The 16520-nt window shown below is 43.6% G+C and overlaps 1 protein-coding gene across 3 annotated transcripts in view; it reads right to left on the bottom strand.

Moving 5' to 3' along the window:
* Rasgrf2 (Ras protein specific guanine nucleotide releasing factor 2) overlaps nt 1–16520 on the bottom strand; it is a 244732-nt gene that overhangs the window by 37718 nt on the left and 190494 nt on the right. The gene's annotated exons all lie outside the window — the stretch shown is intronic.

The following is a 16520-nucleotide window of genomic DNA, read 5'->3' as shown; positions in this document are numbered from 1 at the left end:
TTATAATAGAATTCCAAGGAATAAATGCAAAGGAATAAAACACCATTTTCAACCAAATCAGTAATAACTGATTCTGGCAAGGACCATGAATGGATGCTAAAATGGCTTAATAAATGCACTGAGGAATAGAATTGAGAGTCTCAAGATCGCCCCAGAGGTCAATTATTAACTACAAAGGGATAGTCTGGCAGATTTTGCCTTAACCAAGGGATCAATGTTACCAACCCCAACTGTAGAACAGACTGATATTATGTGCCTACCGATGTAATACTTAATATCTTACATCACGTCCTTGGTGTTGTATTTCTACCAAAATATACAGTATTACAAATACAAAATACTTGGTATTTCTACCAAAAATGCATAATCTCAATCTAATTGGGAGCAAGCACTGGCTGTATTTTTCAAAACTGTTAGTGTCTTTAAAGATGAGGAAGAACTAAGGAACTATAGGAAAAACTAAGGAACTATTGCCCTTAAAAAGACATCAAAGTTCAATAGTTAAATGCAATGAGTGAACCTGGGTTAGACCTGGGGTCAAGGTAGAAATACTACCCAAAGGAAGGACTGTGACAACTGACAAAATTGAATTGGGACTTCACTAGTTGAGAGCATGTACCGATGTCAAAGTTTCCTGGATTTGATCATTTTGCTGTCAACTATGTGCAAGTCGTGACTTGATCATGTGGACTGGCAGAGGTGGGAAGGAGAAAGAGAATAAATGTAAACGTATTAGTGAACAGCGATTCTTGATGTATTGCAGTGTACTTTATTTTTTTCTGGCAATTTTTCTCTTGGCTTGAAATTGTTTAAGTTAAAATGTTGGGGAAAACTAAAAAGGTAGTGTTATAGCTCTTGCCACAACTTTTATTAAACATATTCTTATGAAGCATTGCCAGGCATCATACTAGACCGTAACATATTCAGGGATGAGTGAGTTCCGCACCTTGCATCCCAGGATCAGACTCTGCTAGATGCCCATCTTCATATGTACAGGCATGACTGTTTATGTTCCCTCATATAAAATTTGCCATAGATATTATAATACACTTATTATATAATTACATTATTATATTGACTTAATACAAGTTATTATAATTACATCTTAATGTGAAGAAAAGTAATTTTGAAACACTGACATTCTGAATTCTTTTAAAAGGTCGGAGAGAACATTGCTAATTGCAATGAATCAGATTTTTAAAAATAGTGTAATTTTACTACATTTTGTAATTAGGGCCAAAATGTCCATAATTTCACAAATTGTAGACAACACAAGAGTCTAACCTAATTTGAATTAAGTATTTTTGCATCTTAGTTTGATGGAAAACTGTAAAATGTTATTCTCAATATTTCACTTTCATGCTGGGTGTGGTGGTGCATGCCTATAATCTCAGAAACTTCGAAGGCTAGGTAGGAGGATTACAAGTTCAAAGCCAGCCTCAGCAACTTAGGAAGGCCCTAAACAACTTAGTGAGACCATGTTTCAAAATAAAAAGATAAAAAGGACTGAGTATATGGCTCTGTGGTTAAGCACTCCTGGGTTCAATTTCTGGTTGCCCACCCCCCCAAAAAATTCACTTTCATGGTTTGACAATAGCATCAGAGAGTAAGAGACACGGGGGTGCAAGGGCAACACAAATGTTATTATCTCTTATCAATCTTAGGACGTTAGAAAATATGTTTTCCTAAAATTTCACCTACTTATTGTTCAACAGCTTCTCACTATTAATTTTTCTTTTAAAATGTATGCAAGGAGAAGAGGGTAGTATTTTGCTTCCAGTTTTTTGTTTGTTCCCCTCTTTCATTTTACAGTAAAGGAAATGGTGTTTGTGAACAGTTAAGGATCTCACCTGCTTCACCCTGTATGTACTACCAAAGGGTTTCTCAGCCATCAGGAGTTTATTTCCTTAATGAATATTTGATATATATTAGTGAGACAACCGAGTCCTCATGTAGCTATGTCGAGTCTCTAATGATGCAAATAATCTGATTATCATAAACGGCACGATTAGTGTGAAGGACATCAGGTTACTGTTCAGGCCTTGCTGAGGGCTAATTAGTGGTTTAATCAAAAGAATCATTGAGCACCTGCTGTGCCCCACACTGGGCTCCACAGGGGGAATGCTTCTAGGGCCCCAGGATGGCAAGTGTGTCAGAGTGTGAAAGGTCTTGTTAAGGAAAGCATATTGTAATTTTATTATTCTGAGCTCTAGGAAGACTGGCCTGATAGAGACCTTTGAAAGAGTTAGTGCAATCAACTGAGACACCATTTGAAGCATGATGAACAGATTACAGTTGAATATTTCCTCTGCTGCTGAAACAGTTGATTAACACCAATTCTTTGATAGCTGAGAACGAAACATGAGAATTTTCTCTTCTGATGTCCCTCTCATTTTCACAGTTTTTTTTTGCAATGTACAAAGTAACCTCCCATATACTTTCAGTTCCTCCTCAGCAGAGCCAGTGTCAAACAAGACAGGAGCCATGATCTCACCCTCTCCCATAACAGGATCCATTGCAATTAGCCAAGATGTGACTCAGGAGCTCAGATTAGTTGAGTAGAGAGATAGCAGAGGTGGGAGTAGAACACAGATCTTCTATCTGACTCCTGTCACCTGGGCTTCCCAAACTGTCGTGTGCAGGCATTGCTGGGGAACCTGGCTAAAATGCAGATTCTGATGCAGCACATTTGGAGCAAGGACTGAGATTCCCTGTTTCTTAGAAGCTTCCAGGTGGTGTTGATGCTGCTGGTCCAGGGACCAATTCTGTGTAGTAAGACTTTATACTGACTTTGTTTATTATGAAAAAAGTCAAGTGAAAAAAGAAAAAAATAGGGGTAAAAAATAGCTGAATCCTCTGATGTACTACACAGAATGTATAATTATTCTTTTTCACACAAATACATGGAAAATACAGAATCAGTCATTCAAAAGTCCCTCTTAAAAATATAGTAGCTGCTTCTCAATAAAAAAGAATCTGAATCAGGAAAAAGACGCCTGCCCTATTTAAATTCAGAGATAAATTATTCATAATAAGTCTGGCTGACAGCCATTTCATAATTATCCAGAATGTAATTTTGGCTACGTTTCCCAGAGCCTGGTGTCAGGATAGCAGAACGCTTTTTCAGAGGCAGCGTCGATGCCCACAAGGTGGCGCTCGCGGGCCGGCGGTGCTCGCGGGAACCTGGGCACCTCTGGCGCCGCTGGCCGGGTGCGCAGCCAGCAGAGCGCAGTGGGAAGGAGGCCTGCACCAGGGGGTCCCACTAAACTTCATGCACTAAGTGAAGGAACCTGAGGCACCCAAGAACCCGGAGGTAGTCGCTGAAGTTATTACAGCAACAATTTAGTTTTGTTTTTATTTCCCAATTCATGAAACAATGGTGAAGAGACAGGATTGGAAAAAAGAAACTGCCCTGTTTTCAAAGGTGGAGAGCCCAGGAAATGCCAGCCATCTACATTTCCAACTCTTACATTTCCAACTCTTATAAAAAGGATAGAGAGCTCTCATCCTTTCCACGACAATTACTAAGTCAATAGATAAGGCTCTGGGGAAGAGGCAGACAAGTCCAGGTGGATGGGCAGATGAAGGAACCCGTCAATCATGGAAACCTGGGGAACAGGCTTGAGGGGACACTATAACTATAGAGACGCCCTGGGGAACCTCAGGGGAGGGTGGGGCCTGGAAACTTTCTCTGGGAACTACTTGCAAACAGGCCACAGCTCCAGTAGAGAGCAGGACAAAACTGTCAAGGAAGGAAGGTGACACCCAGCAAATACTTAGGGGCAAGTTATCAACTGATGACATTAGAATCCTCTAAATTCTAGAGAGAGGCGCTGTTGTGAGCTGTGGCTGTTACCAAATGATTAGGAAAGTTCAGTTTTCCCGTAGGTTGGTGAGTAACTCCTGAGGTAATATCTCACTGTTAACTGACTCTAAGAAACAATCCTGCAACATAGTAATCATCATTGTTCCCATTTTACATATGAGAAAGTCCAGGTATTGAGACTAAGTGTTTTTTCCAAAGTCACACAAGTGGCAAATGGCATACACAGAATTTGGACACAGACATTCTTGGCCCAAACCTGAGCTTTTAACTGCTGCACCACGAGACCCTTCCAGAAAAAAAAAAAAAAGTGTCTATCAGTGCACTGCTAGTGTAGCAGGTGTGGGAAATGGTGGGCCAAAATGTCAAACACTGAGTAAGTCATCAGCTGTTTGAACTGTTTGTCACGGTACCCAGGGATCTTTAGACTTGGTTTCCAGTCGGAACAAAGTAGTTTACATTAGTCAGACTTGATCCTACAACGGAAAAGTAATTTGTGATGCAATAACTCAGATTCTCCTGTGCTTAAAACTAATCTCTTTTGATAGCTTAGGTATTCTTGAAATTATATTCATATTTTTTCAGGATAGTAGGGTAATGATTTGGAATCTACCACACATGGCCAGGGTAACTCTAGAACATTGGGAAAATCTGATGCAATAAACACAGTTGGAAGATAAAGAATTATGAGTGTAATTTTCTCACTGTAATCAGAACAGTATATTCCTTACAGTAGCAGAGATTTTAAAAGGAAAGTGGAAATAGTAGAGAGTGGAGTAAATTGTCCAAAATAATTTTAAAGCCTGGAAAAAAAGATTCATAAAGAAGAGGCTTAGGATGTATAGGCTCAAAAATAAGAAATTGGGTTTAACATGACTTTCAAGATAATGTTTTCTGTCTTCTTTGACTACAAAGATGAAGAATTTAAATTGTGATATAGATTTAAGTTAGATTCAGTCCATTTCACAAATTGGAAGCTGAGGCAAAGATGGTGAATGATTAGCTCAGGATATATGCAAATTAACCTTCAGGGGCCTGGGAGATACACCTCTAGACTCCTCATTTATTTTAAATTAATTTTTTTGTAGTTGCAGATGGACATCGTGCCTTTATTTTATTTGTTTATTTTTATGCAGTGCTAAGGCTCCAAGCCAGTGCCTTGCACATGGTAGGCAAGCACTCCACCACTGAGCTCTAGCCCCAGGCTCTAGATTCCTCATTTTAATGAACTAGAGATCACAAGCCTTTAGGCCTGTGTGATTTTTCAGCTCTTTCAAGGAAAGGAACCTTTGTCTAGAACTGTAATTTTGAAATTCAATCCCAGGGGAGATTGTGCTGGCTAAAAACTGAGATGAGAGACCCCAAGGGGCACTGCTCACCTTGTCCACCCCCATCACCTCTGGCCTGGAGTGTCCTCATCACTTAGGGAAACAGTGACTCTGTATCAGGGCTCTCACTGGAAGAGTAGAATGGCAGGTATTCCAGCATCTCCCATTGCCTGATTACAAAAATATCACAAAGGCCTCCTTGCTCACATTACAAAAAAGAACATCCTAAGTGAGAAACATAAGGAAGGGCAGTAAGTTTGGAACTAAGCCCTACAAAGCAATACCGGAGTGATTCTCAGCTTTTCAGTGCATGTTCAACACTTGCTAGTCATTAATTACTCATCATGATTTTGAACCTACAATGAGAAATAGAATATGTAGGAAACGTACACTGACAGTCATCTAGAACTTGTACTTCAGGTATTAAACTCCAGAGACTGTTAACCCCCCAATTTGGTAAGGGCAGTACCTTGTTCTTGGTAATACTTGTTGACTGAATGGGCAAAAGTCCATGAGGGGGGTGCTCGAATTTGAGATGAGCTACCTAATTCTTAAGCTGGTAGTTTCAGAAATTAGCAGCTGTGGAGTAGGAGGCTGTAGGAGAAGGCACTGTGCAAAATATGGAAGATATGTTAAAACAAAAATAACTGGGAGGAGGCAAATGACAGAGAACAGCAGGAAGGAAAACACCATCAAGAAAAACATTTATTCAATCATTTTCTGATGAATGACTGCATTTGAATGACTCACTAAAATGCAGCCTCTATTCCTGAACAGCTGTGCTTGTAAGAATTTTGAAATACTGCCCCACATCCCTGAAATCAGAGTGCTCCCAAGCTTACCTCTTCAAATCTCAAAAGGGAATCACCAGGTTAAAAAGCATGGATCGGGGAAAAAAGAATTTTTCTAGAGACGGTGTTTTCCATTAGGTTTCTAGATAGGTTGTTAATGTACATGGTTCATAGCTTTCAAGACAATGACAAAGACGCAAGGAGAAAAGAAGAGTCTGGAAGGGCCTTTTTTAATCCTGATATTTAAAATTTCCGGGCTGGGGATGTGGCTCAAGCGGTAGCGCGCTCGCCTGGCATGCCTACGGCACGGGTTCGATCCTCAGCACCACATACCAACAAAGATGTTGTGTCCGCCGAAAACTAAAAAATAAATATTAAAAATTCTCTCTCTCTCCCTAAAAAAAAAAATTAAAAATAAATAAATAAAATTTCCTTAAATAATGCCACCTGTCAGTAAAATTATCTTTGAGTTTATCTCCAATAAAAACCTTCAGAAAGTACTAGAAAGTGGTCTATCAAGGGGGGATATGTGTAGAAAGCTGGTAAACAAGTGTACATCATCCCTTTGTGTGAAGGAGATGCCCTCAGGCATAGGAACATGGTAGAAATAGCACTTTGACATTAATCCAGGAGAGACTTTATGCAGAGACTGGGAACTACAAGTTGGTGACCTCTGCGGGAAGAGAGAGGAGGAGAGGAGCACAAAGAGAAGGGCTGTGGGTGAGGCAGAATTGTGGGCCTTGAGCAAACTAGCACTCTCCAGTGTGTAACTGGCTCTTGGCATCCTGAGCAGCTTGGTAATAGTGAGAGCACCTGCCCAGGCCACCAAGATGGCAATGGTGAAACCCGGTGCAGGGCCTTGCCACTGTCCCGCTGACTAGGACAGGGCTGTGTGCCATGGTTATGATGGATGCAAGATGCATCAGAACACTCTCACAGAGGTCGGAACTGGTAGATGCACATCAGTTCCATGTGGAACTTCTCCACCATTTCTCTGTCAACAAAATCCATCCACAAAAGGTTAAAGAATCCCACTAGTTCTACAGGGGAAATGCAGTTTCTTTCTTGGCACCTCACAGAAACTGAAAATAAATTCCATCGAAAACCCTGGCTTCTTAAATGCTTAAATCTAGTTCACTCTGACTTAATAAATCCTGTTGTAAATGTCTCACCAAGTAATAAGAAAAGCTTGGAAAGCTTAAGGGGGATTTAAAGAGTACAACAAGAGAAATGTATAAAAGATAAGAAAAAAAAAAAACTTTGGTAAGTGGTTAAAGGAACTAGGATTTTCTTTCTTGGTTAGTTGGTTGTCTGGACCAGATGAAAAGAGACAATGAAAATAGATCTTCAGGATTACAAAAAGTAAGATTTATACTTATCAGATAACAGTTTATATTCCCCTCTAACAAACAGTTCAGTTGTGCATAAGAACCCCAATCTTGCCAATTTTTACAAGAGGAATCTAGCAAGCTGACATTGGAATGCAGACTCTTACTCGGGGTTCCAGAGTTCTTTCCCCTAAGATTCCTTTTTTTGATCTGGGAATCTTTGAAGAACTTGAAGGAAATGTTATGCCCAAGGCATCTGCTGGGAGGGATGCAGAAGAGGGTAGACATCAGGAGAATACCTGGTAGGACCAGGAGCTGCAGTGGTGAAGACAGGTATCAGCCTATGAGGCCAGAAGATTGAAAGTTGCTGTCCTAGTTAATCCTCTATCATTTGGCTGCCACAGTGGCAAACCTAAGTTTGTTTACCTGGTAAGTATCTTGGATCTTTTAGCTGAGATACACAAAGCTCCACAGGAGACGGTGAGAGCAACCAGAAGTGAATGAGCATTGATTAATAAGGGTGGGATCAACATCTAAAGTGCATGGCCATTGATCATCTTCCAATTCAGAGACTGCAGAAGACCATTTGCAAGATTAAAGTGGTAGGCAACTAATTTTTCACTAAAAATAAATATTTTATAGCTGCCAGCATCTCATGCTCAGACTAAATTTTATCTTGTTCCCACTGACTGAAGGGAGCCTCATGATACTTTGGGGTCCCCAAGCAGGGACAGCCTCTAATCCACCTGTTAGGGTGGGGTATCTGGGGTTTTGAGGCCTCAAGAAGAGCAGGGGTGGCCTGGCCTTTACCATGGACAGCTCTAGCAGTACCACCTGGCTTGCTCCAGAGTCTGCTAGCAGCATCTGAGTTGAGAGGGGCTACGGCAGTTATCAGAAGGGACACTGTGAGTGCTCTGCCCCATGCCAGTCTTTAGTAGATAAAAATCCTGTGTTGAAGCAACACAAAATAGATTCAGGCATGAAAGTAACATTTTAAGGAAAGATTTAGAAACAGAGTGGGAATACGCTGGCAGTGTTCACATGTGATATTCTCACTATTCTGAATCAGAAATGGATTTTTACACATTACGTCTTGAGCTCTCTGTACCCCAAGAGTTGGCTGGCAAAATGGAGAGGCTGTGCAATTGATTAGGAACTGTGAGCACAAATTGTGCAGCCAGGTAGCACAGGATTGAAACTCAGCACTGTCCTTGGCTGTCCACATCATCTCAGGGAGACCACTAAGTTTCTCTGAGTCTCAATTTCCCCATCTGCAAAACCAGGATCATGACAATATTTGCCTTCCTCCCTCAGAGACTGCATAAAACCATTTGCAAGATTAAAGTGGTAGGCAACTAATTTTTCATTAAAATAAATACTTCATAGCTGCCAGCATTTCATGTTCAGACCAGATTTTATCTTCTTGTTCCCATTATGCCCCACTTGCTGAGAACAGGCCCCGGAGCCTCATGGTATTTTGGGGTACCACCTCTGGTCAGGAATAAAGTACACACCATTTGAAAACTGCCTATAATAGTGCATGACACCAAGTAAGTCATACAATATTTATTCAATTTTTAAAAATTAGGAGTCTTTTATTCAGAATGCCTCCTCAGAAAAGAAACCACCTCAGTGAAGAATAGGTTCTCAAGTCATTTATAAAGCCAGGCATGGTGGTGTTCAGCCATAATTCCAGCTACTCCGGAGGCTGATAAAAAAGAATGGCAAGTTCAAAGCCAGTCCGGACAACTGGAGAGACCCTACCTCAAACTAAAACAAAAGGACTGGGGATGTAGCTCAGAGGTAGAGCACCACTGAATTCACTCCCCAGTACTAAATGAATAAATAAATAATCAAGTCACCTGTGAAAGACCACAACACACATATCCTAACTAAAAAACATCAAACCTTGGCTGGCTCATAGATTATTCTATATGATCCAGTGGTTCTTCCTCATATCCCGGGGCACTAGAGACACATCTCCCTTGGAAATCCCTGCTTCCAGCAGCGGCGAACACTTGTGGAGAGGGATTGTGAAGTCCTGAATGTCTCAAGAGATGCCCAAACACAGCAGAGTGCTGACACTCAGAGAGGCATTCTTTGTTCTGCAAACAGCTCAAAGTTGGGCACCCAGACACTGGGCTTCCTTGCAAGAGAAAGAGAAGACCCACTGCTCAGGATCTGGGACTGGGCAGGGTGTGAGGATGGAAAAGTACCTATGGCAGGTGGGCAGAAGCAGGGCACCGACAGGAGGGGGCTGAGCCCGAGGACAGGACAGAGCTGGCAGCTGGCCAAGAGCAGTCAGGGGAGGTGACAGGAGCTGCCTTTTCAGGAGTGCCTTGTTTCTTACACATTTCATTCTCCCACCCACACCAAGAGCCTTGTGCTGCACTTGTCCTGGTACAACCTCTGTTTCAGATTTGAAACAAAGAAGACATCTGAACTCTGGGCTCTAATGTGACACTGGATTCTGTGCTTTGCTAAGCAATGCCAAGAAATAAAAAGAAGCTCCTGGCAACTGTCAAAATAAGAAACAAAAGAGAGGAACTGTGTCAGCTCACACTTTGGCCCCTCTGAGCCCCAGGATCCTTGAACACACTAAGTACAGGCCATCACACTGGCGCCCACTCTCCCACCCCTCTGTTCCCACCTTACCACTGACCCAGGCTGAAGGCTCCAAGCCCAACTGTGGGAATAAGGAGCTCATTAGCTCTCTCTCTTCCTGGGAAAGAGCCATCCTGTCTTTGAGATGTGTAGCTCCAACACCAACGTTAAGTGGAAGTGCTTCTTCCACAAAGGTGCCCTCTCCTGTAGGCTCAGTGGAACTGTCCTCGAGCCCACCTCATCTGTCTGCTGTAACAGAGGGACCAGATATTGCAGGAAAATCCAAGGAACTTAGTTCTGGGGGCTGGGGCTGATTTCCTATGGAACTCTGAGGGATTTAGAACTGGTATTTAAAACTGTGACCATTAGTCATATGTAACTTTAAATTAAAATTTTAGTTCTTCAGCTGTGATGGCTTTCAAGGAATCATCCAGATGTGCCTGGAGGCTACTGTACTGGACAGGACAGATAAAGACTATCTCCGCCATCTCAAAAATTCCACCTGGGCAGTGCCCACTTCAGAAGCCCTCCAAGACTTAACCAGGTCATATAGCTCCGTGGTAGAGCACCACTCACCTCAATCCCCAGTACAAAATAAATAAATAAATATCTGATCAAGTCACCTATGAAAGACCACAAAGTACAACTAAAACAACATCAAACCTTGGGACAACATTTTGCCTGCCTGAAGGTCTGGGTTTGGACTAGAGAGAACTTTCTTTCCACCAAGAGCAGCCATCCGCACCTCCTTGAGCATCCATCTCTAATGGCTACTCCCTACACTTCACCTCATGTAATCCTCCCAGTCACTTGAATGAATAAGTGGTATCATCCCCATTTCTATAGAAGAAGAAATGGAAGCCTGGAGGAGCTAAGTAGTTTGCTCAGCCACACAAACAATAAATTCCAGAGCAGGGATTCTAGTGCCTCCTCTAACTCCACTCTCACATTACTTTGACAGCAGATTCCCAAGCTCCATCCAGCTCTGAGATTCTTGCTACATGACAGCAGCAGACTTGAGTTCACCCCCCATCCCATGTGGTTTGGGGAGATATAAGAGCTTTCACCTCAGCCGTAAGTCCACAGATGGGAGTTGCAAGAATTGCTAAATCCTGACTGATCCCTCAGACTACACTTACATGTTAATTGTGGTCAAGAAGTGATAAAGAATACATATTTTATCAGAAGACTGATAGGTACAATCTGTGTGTGTTTATAGGATGAAATATATCTAAAACATAATAGGAAAGGGGTGTACACATGTAAAAAGTATCAGAAGCAATGTTAAAGGTAAAAGAAGAAACTGGTGGAAATGAACATGATCTAGCAGACAGTTCCTCTTGAATATATGAAGGGATATATAATGTCAATGACACAAAACTAAAATGATTAGAAAACTGGGCAATTCTCAGGAAGAGAAACATTTTCTTGGCAGGCCCCTCTGGGGTACTAGAATGGCCCACATCTTGAGCTGGGTGGGAGCCATATGGGTGAGTATTCAGGGCATTGATCTATATAGTTCAGCTGAGTGCCTTTATGTGAAGTATGTGAATATATCAACAGAAATACAAAGAAGCATGTAAAGTTTAAAACACATATTCAAGAGCTCTTTATTATCAGCTAAGTACCTATCTCTGTGTTTGCCACAAAGGGAATGCAAAGAAACGAGAGTTAGAAATACAACAGATGAGCTATTTTGATGTAGTTTGTAAAACTGTGCTCCCAAGGGAACCTATACTCACTGTATTAAAAACAATAATGAAATCATCCAACAGCATTACTACTTCTTGCCAGTCCCATTAAACTGCTCTATTGGCCATCCTTTTCTATCTTGTTGGTCTGGGCAGGTGTGTTAAAGTCTTCCAGGCCCTTTCAGTTACAAGAATGGTCTTATTTCAACAAAACATGTGGTCTGGTATGTTAATCAAAACTTCAATTCATTTCAAACAAGATGAGTACTTCTGCCCTCACCTGGCCTATTTCAAGTCCAGAAGCTGCATGGGAAGCCCCATCTGCTCTCTCCACCACTTTTTCCACTTGCTGGCCATGGATTTGGACCCTTGGGTTGAGACCCAGGGGAAAGAGCCAAGTCTGCCAAAATGATGCAGGTGGAACCTGACCTGAGCTCCTTTTGGATGTGACATCAGGACAGTGGACAGGGGCGATTTTTGAAGATCTCTCTGCAGGGCATTTCAGGCCAGCTCCCCTGACCCAGGCAAGGTCTATCCTCCTGTGAGTCACTCATAACTCCACCAAGCCCCACGCTGTCAGGGGCTCATTTCACCCAGACCTTTTTGATGGGGTTGTCCTCTTGGCAAGAAACAAGACCCCTCACTCCCGGTTCCTGCAGATCCACCTGGATCACAGTGTTCCATAGTGGTCCCTGGGCATCCACCTCTCTTCCCTTTGCCTCCCAAACCCTTTTCACATTTACACAGGTCAGGCTAGCTGGGTGGTTTCCTTGAAGCATTTCTCCTGTAGCTTGATGTAAGAGGGAGGTATCTCTTCCCCATCCCCATGGTGGGAGGGAAATGACACAGACAACTCTTTCTGGAAATCACCCTCTCTGACGGCTCCTGCTTCAGTGTCCTACAGGTGGATGATCACAACTGCTGGCAGAATTCAAGAGTTTATCACTAGTTCTGCTGAGGTGGTCCAGAAACACCCTTCAGAACCATATAGGCTTTTGCCACCTATTGCACCTCCTTCTGAACCTTTGGTCCCTGCCAGCAAGTCTGAGGCGATGAGAAGAATTAGATTTAACAACCTGTCACACAAGTAATGACAGTAAGTGTGACGTTGAAAGCAGCCATCTTTGTCATAACCGGAAGCTTGCTGAGTTCAGAGTCCACATGGACCTTGCTCACTCACACCCTTCCCAGCACTCAGTGCTTATTAGAGGTGCTCAGTTCTTATTAGTGGATGAGGGAAGTGAGAATACAGAAAAGGGAATAGCGAGTTTCTCCTCCATAAATTCCTTTGGAAAAGAGATTTTTTTATGTAAGTGGGTCATTCTTGTCTGATGTCATGCTTTACAAGCATTCTCCCAAGCCCATGATGAACAAAATGTATGACTGCTGCCTTCTTGGCCACTTGTCATTCAGACAGTGCCCAGAGCTGGAGGAAGCCAGCAACCTGCAGAAAAAGCTACAAGCTCCTTCAGAGTCACTCCCTGGCCTACAAAACCCCTCAAGTAGGTGGTCAGAGCATCTCTTCAGAATGGGAGACCAAAGAGGCAACTCAAGAATGTAAAAATTGCTACAGATTGTACACACAAGACCTGTGCCATGGTTCTGAGCGACTGTAGCCTGCCTGGAGGCCCCTCACCCATCTGTCCAGAGAAGACAAAAGCAACCACAGGAACATCTGATTAAAATCTCTGTGGGCTCTAACACCTGCAGAGAGCTGGAAATTGTGCAATTGCCACACGAGGCATCCCAGCAGAAAGAGCTGGAGAAGTGTGTGTGAGCCTCATGAAAACATTTATTCCATTATGGATGTCTCTGCTTGGCCTGGCTTCCAGGTCCATTTGTGGTTACAGTCTGTTGTGGCTGACTTTGGAAACTTTATAAAGGCCAGAGAATGAACTCCTGGAGAGAATGAACAAGAGCAGTGTTGAAATGTAAACTCCATTTGACAACTATTTACCAGGCATCTGCCACATGCCCAGCATGCAGAACTAGGAGGAAGGATATACGATGATGAATGAGTGAGAGAAGAATGTCCGCGAGGCATGCTCATGGGCTAGTAGCAGGGAGATGAAAAGTGCTTCTCTCCTGTCCTTAAATGGAAGACATATCTACACGGCACTTTATGCTTAATTCAACACTGTCTTTAATTTTCATCACACCCCTGGGGGAGGTGAAGCAGGGATGGCTGTTCTCATTTTCAAAAGAGAAAACTCACATCCAGAGAGGCCAGGAGACCAGCTCAGGGTCCGCAAGGGAGAGGGAGGCAGAGTTGCAGTAAGAACACGGGGACCCCTGACTCTGGGATGCTCTTCTGTGGATCCAGACAAGGCATGTGGGACCACAATGGTGAGCTTGCTTGAGGTCTGCGAGGTCAGAGCCCACACTTATATCTCTCCCTGAGCAGAAATGGCTCGCCTGTTGTCCACAGTCAGTCAGAGGAGGAGGTAGGCACACCATGGAGCCTCCAGAAGCAGGAGCCAAGAGCCGCTTACACTCACCAAGCTAGTACCAACAGCCTGCCTTGATTTGCTCAAACTGTGCACTTTGGAGGCCCAGAAACTACCAGGCAGACAGAAGTGACCCCATAAAGGGAAGAAAGGAAACCTGGACTCTCAAGTCAGTAGAAAATGGAGTTGTCAATAAGCTGAATTACAACAGAAATCTCCTGTATGTTGTCATGTACTTGGACAGGAAGTGCCGCAGTCTGGCTGGGCACAGATCACGAGTCACTGAAGCAGGAACAAACTTTATTTCTAAACTCCACCAGCACACTCCACACACGCTTCCGGGAATTCCCCCCAAATGCCAGGAACCAGCAACCGGAAAAATCCCTCCTCTGGCACTTCCCCAACCAATAGGAACTCTCCGGGAATCCCGCGAGAGCTCAAGCAGAACTCAATGGGAACTCCACCAGAACTCAAAAGTCATCATCTTAATGGCTTGCTAGCACCACCTCTCAACCACTCCTTCTGGCAAAAATGCCATGCGTCATCCCGACTGGCTATGGCCCTCAACAAGGAAGGATGATTGAGAATTCCATCCTGTGGCCCTCAACAAGGAAGGATGATTGAGAATTCATGGGAAAGGAAGGTGACAGGAGGTGGATATGCTGAGTTCAGACTAGGGCATGGGAACCAATCATAGATAAAGTCCCTCATCTGCATGAGGGAAGGTATCAAGACAAATGAGCTCATGGTGAGGATGCTCCCAGGCACCTCAGTCAACTGGAGAGCCAGGGTCTGTGTTTTATGCAGTGGTCATGTCAGAAGGAAAGACTGAAAACACTTGAGCGATCTCCACCTCTGACATGACACCATTCACATATGCCCATGACCTGAGACAGAGGAACCGGCATCCCCGTGTGGCCCCTGGGATCCGAGGCGGAAGAGCTTGTCTGTGCACTAGCACAGCTGATGTCATTTTGGCCACAAACATTCCAGAACTTCTCTCCCCATCTGTGAATTCTCTGTACCAGAAATAAAATAATCCCAGCCTAGTGTCATTTGCTCTGTGGTACTTTTTGTAGCCAGTATAAAAGTTACATGTGAAATGTGAGGGATTCCTGCTTGAAATAATTAGATAAGGAGGACACTGGGGACTGAGAAAAGGACAGCAAGTCTAGAGTTCTTAAGGAAAGATCTGAAGAGAGGAGGGCAACTAAGACTAGGTACATCCAGACTCTGACCTCTATGGGTGACCAGGTGAGTCTTGGCATGAATTTGCCATGGGCCAAACTAAGGCCCAGGAAGAGAACCTGCTTAGCCTTGTAGATTGAAGCTACTTGGCATCCCAGAAGTCACCATGGGCCCCAGCAATTAGATGCCAAGACCCTGAGTTAAAAAGCCACCAAGGAATGGATGACAATCAGACAGGGCAGGACCCTCAGTATCATGATTTACCTGCAACCAGGCAACACAGATTTACAAATGGCTCCCTGAAATTACAGAGAAGAGAAGTTACGTATTTTTAATGAGCCTAAGGATGAGAGTTGAACCCAGGGGCAATTAACCACTGAACCACATTCCCAGCTCTTTTTAGTATTTTATTTAGAGACAGGGTCTCACTGAGTTGCTTAGTGCCTTGCTTTTGCTGCAGCTAGCTTTGAACTCTCAATCCTCCTGCCTCAGCCTCCCAAGCTGCAGGGATTACAGGCATATGCCACTGGGCCTGGCTCTATTTTAAAGATACTTTATCAACTTATTATTGCTGAGGCCCAAATTCCACTTTTCTCAGTAAATTCTGTGTCCCAGAATGAGCTTCCTGAGTGGACTGTCATTACCCACTGGGGCCTCTGAGAATACAGACCCAGGTACTGCTTCCCTCTTTCCCTCTTGGGTGTGACTCTCATTAGCTGACTCAGCTCATACATTCCACGGGTCTTGGTCTGAGTCGTGCGGGGCCCCATCCTCTCTTTCCCACTATGTCGTTGCAGATTGTCAGCCAGCCTCATGTCCAGGAGGACCTGCCCAGTGTTGGCAGTGAGTAAGAAATTCACTACGTGTGCCTCAAGCCAATGAGGGAGGGGGGGCCTGGCTTTATTTTACAAAAGGGGTATAAATTCTACAAACCTGCATTGAAAACATAGACAAGTAAGTGGGTGTCCTATCAGTGTGGCAATTTAAAAGAGAGTACTAAGAACCAGAAGATCAAAGGACATGAGGCAAATATCTCTTGAATCAGGCTGATAAAACTCCCTGACCCGATGCCAGAGCCTCTCAGGCACCTAAGTGTCATCTACCTTAAAGGATACCTGCAGTTTACCTCCAGGTACCAGATGTTCCCCTCTGGGAGTGAGGGGCGGCATTGTAGCATGACTCCACTTATAGAGGAGACCCTGGGAAGGGTGTTCCCAGGTGGCCCAGTGCAGTGGCCCTTCCATAGGTGGGGCACGGTGCGTGCTGTTGCCTGGGAATGAGGGAAGAGGGGAGCCCTGCTTCACCCTGATTTGTAGAGAT

This window comes from Ictidomys tridecemlineatus, chromosome 1 (assembly GCF_052094955.1).
Source record: "Ictidomys tridecemlineatus isolate mIctTri1 chromosome 1, mIctTri1.hap1, whole genome shotgun sequence".
NCBI lineage: Eukaryota > Metazoa > Chordata > Mammalia > Rodentia > Sciuridae > Ictidomys > Ictidomys tridecemlineatus.
The sequence above is the reverse complement of the archived record's forward strand: the minus strand, read 5'-3'. Positions and strand labels throughout refer to the sequence as shown.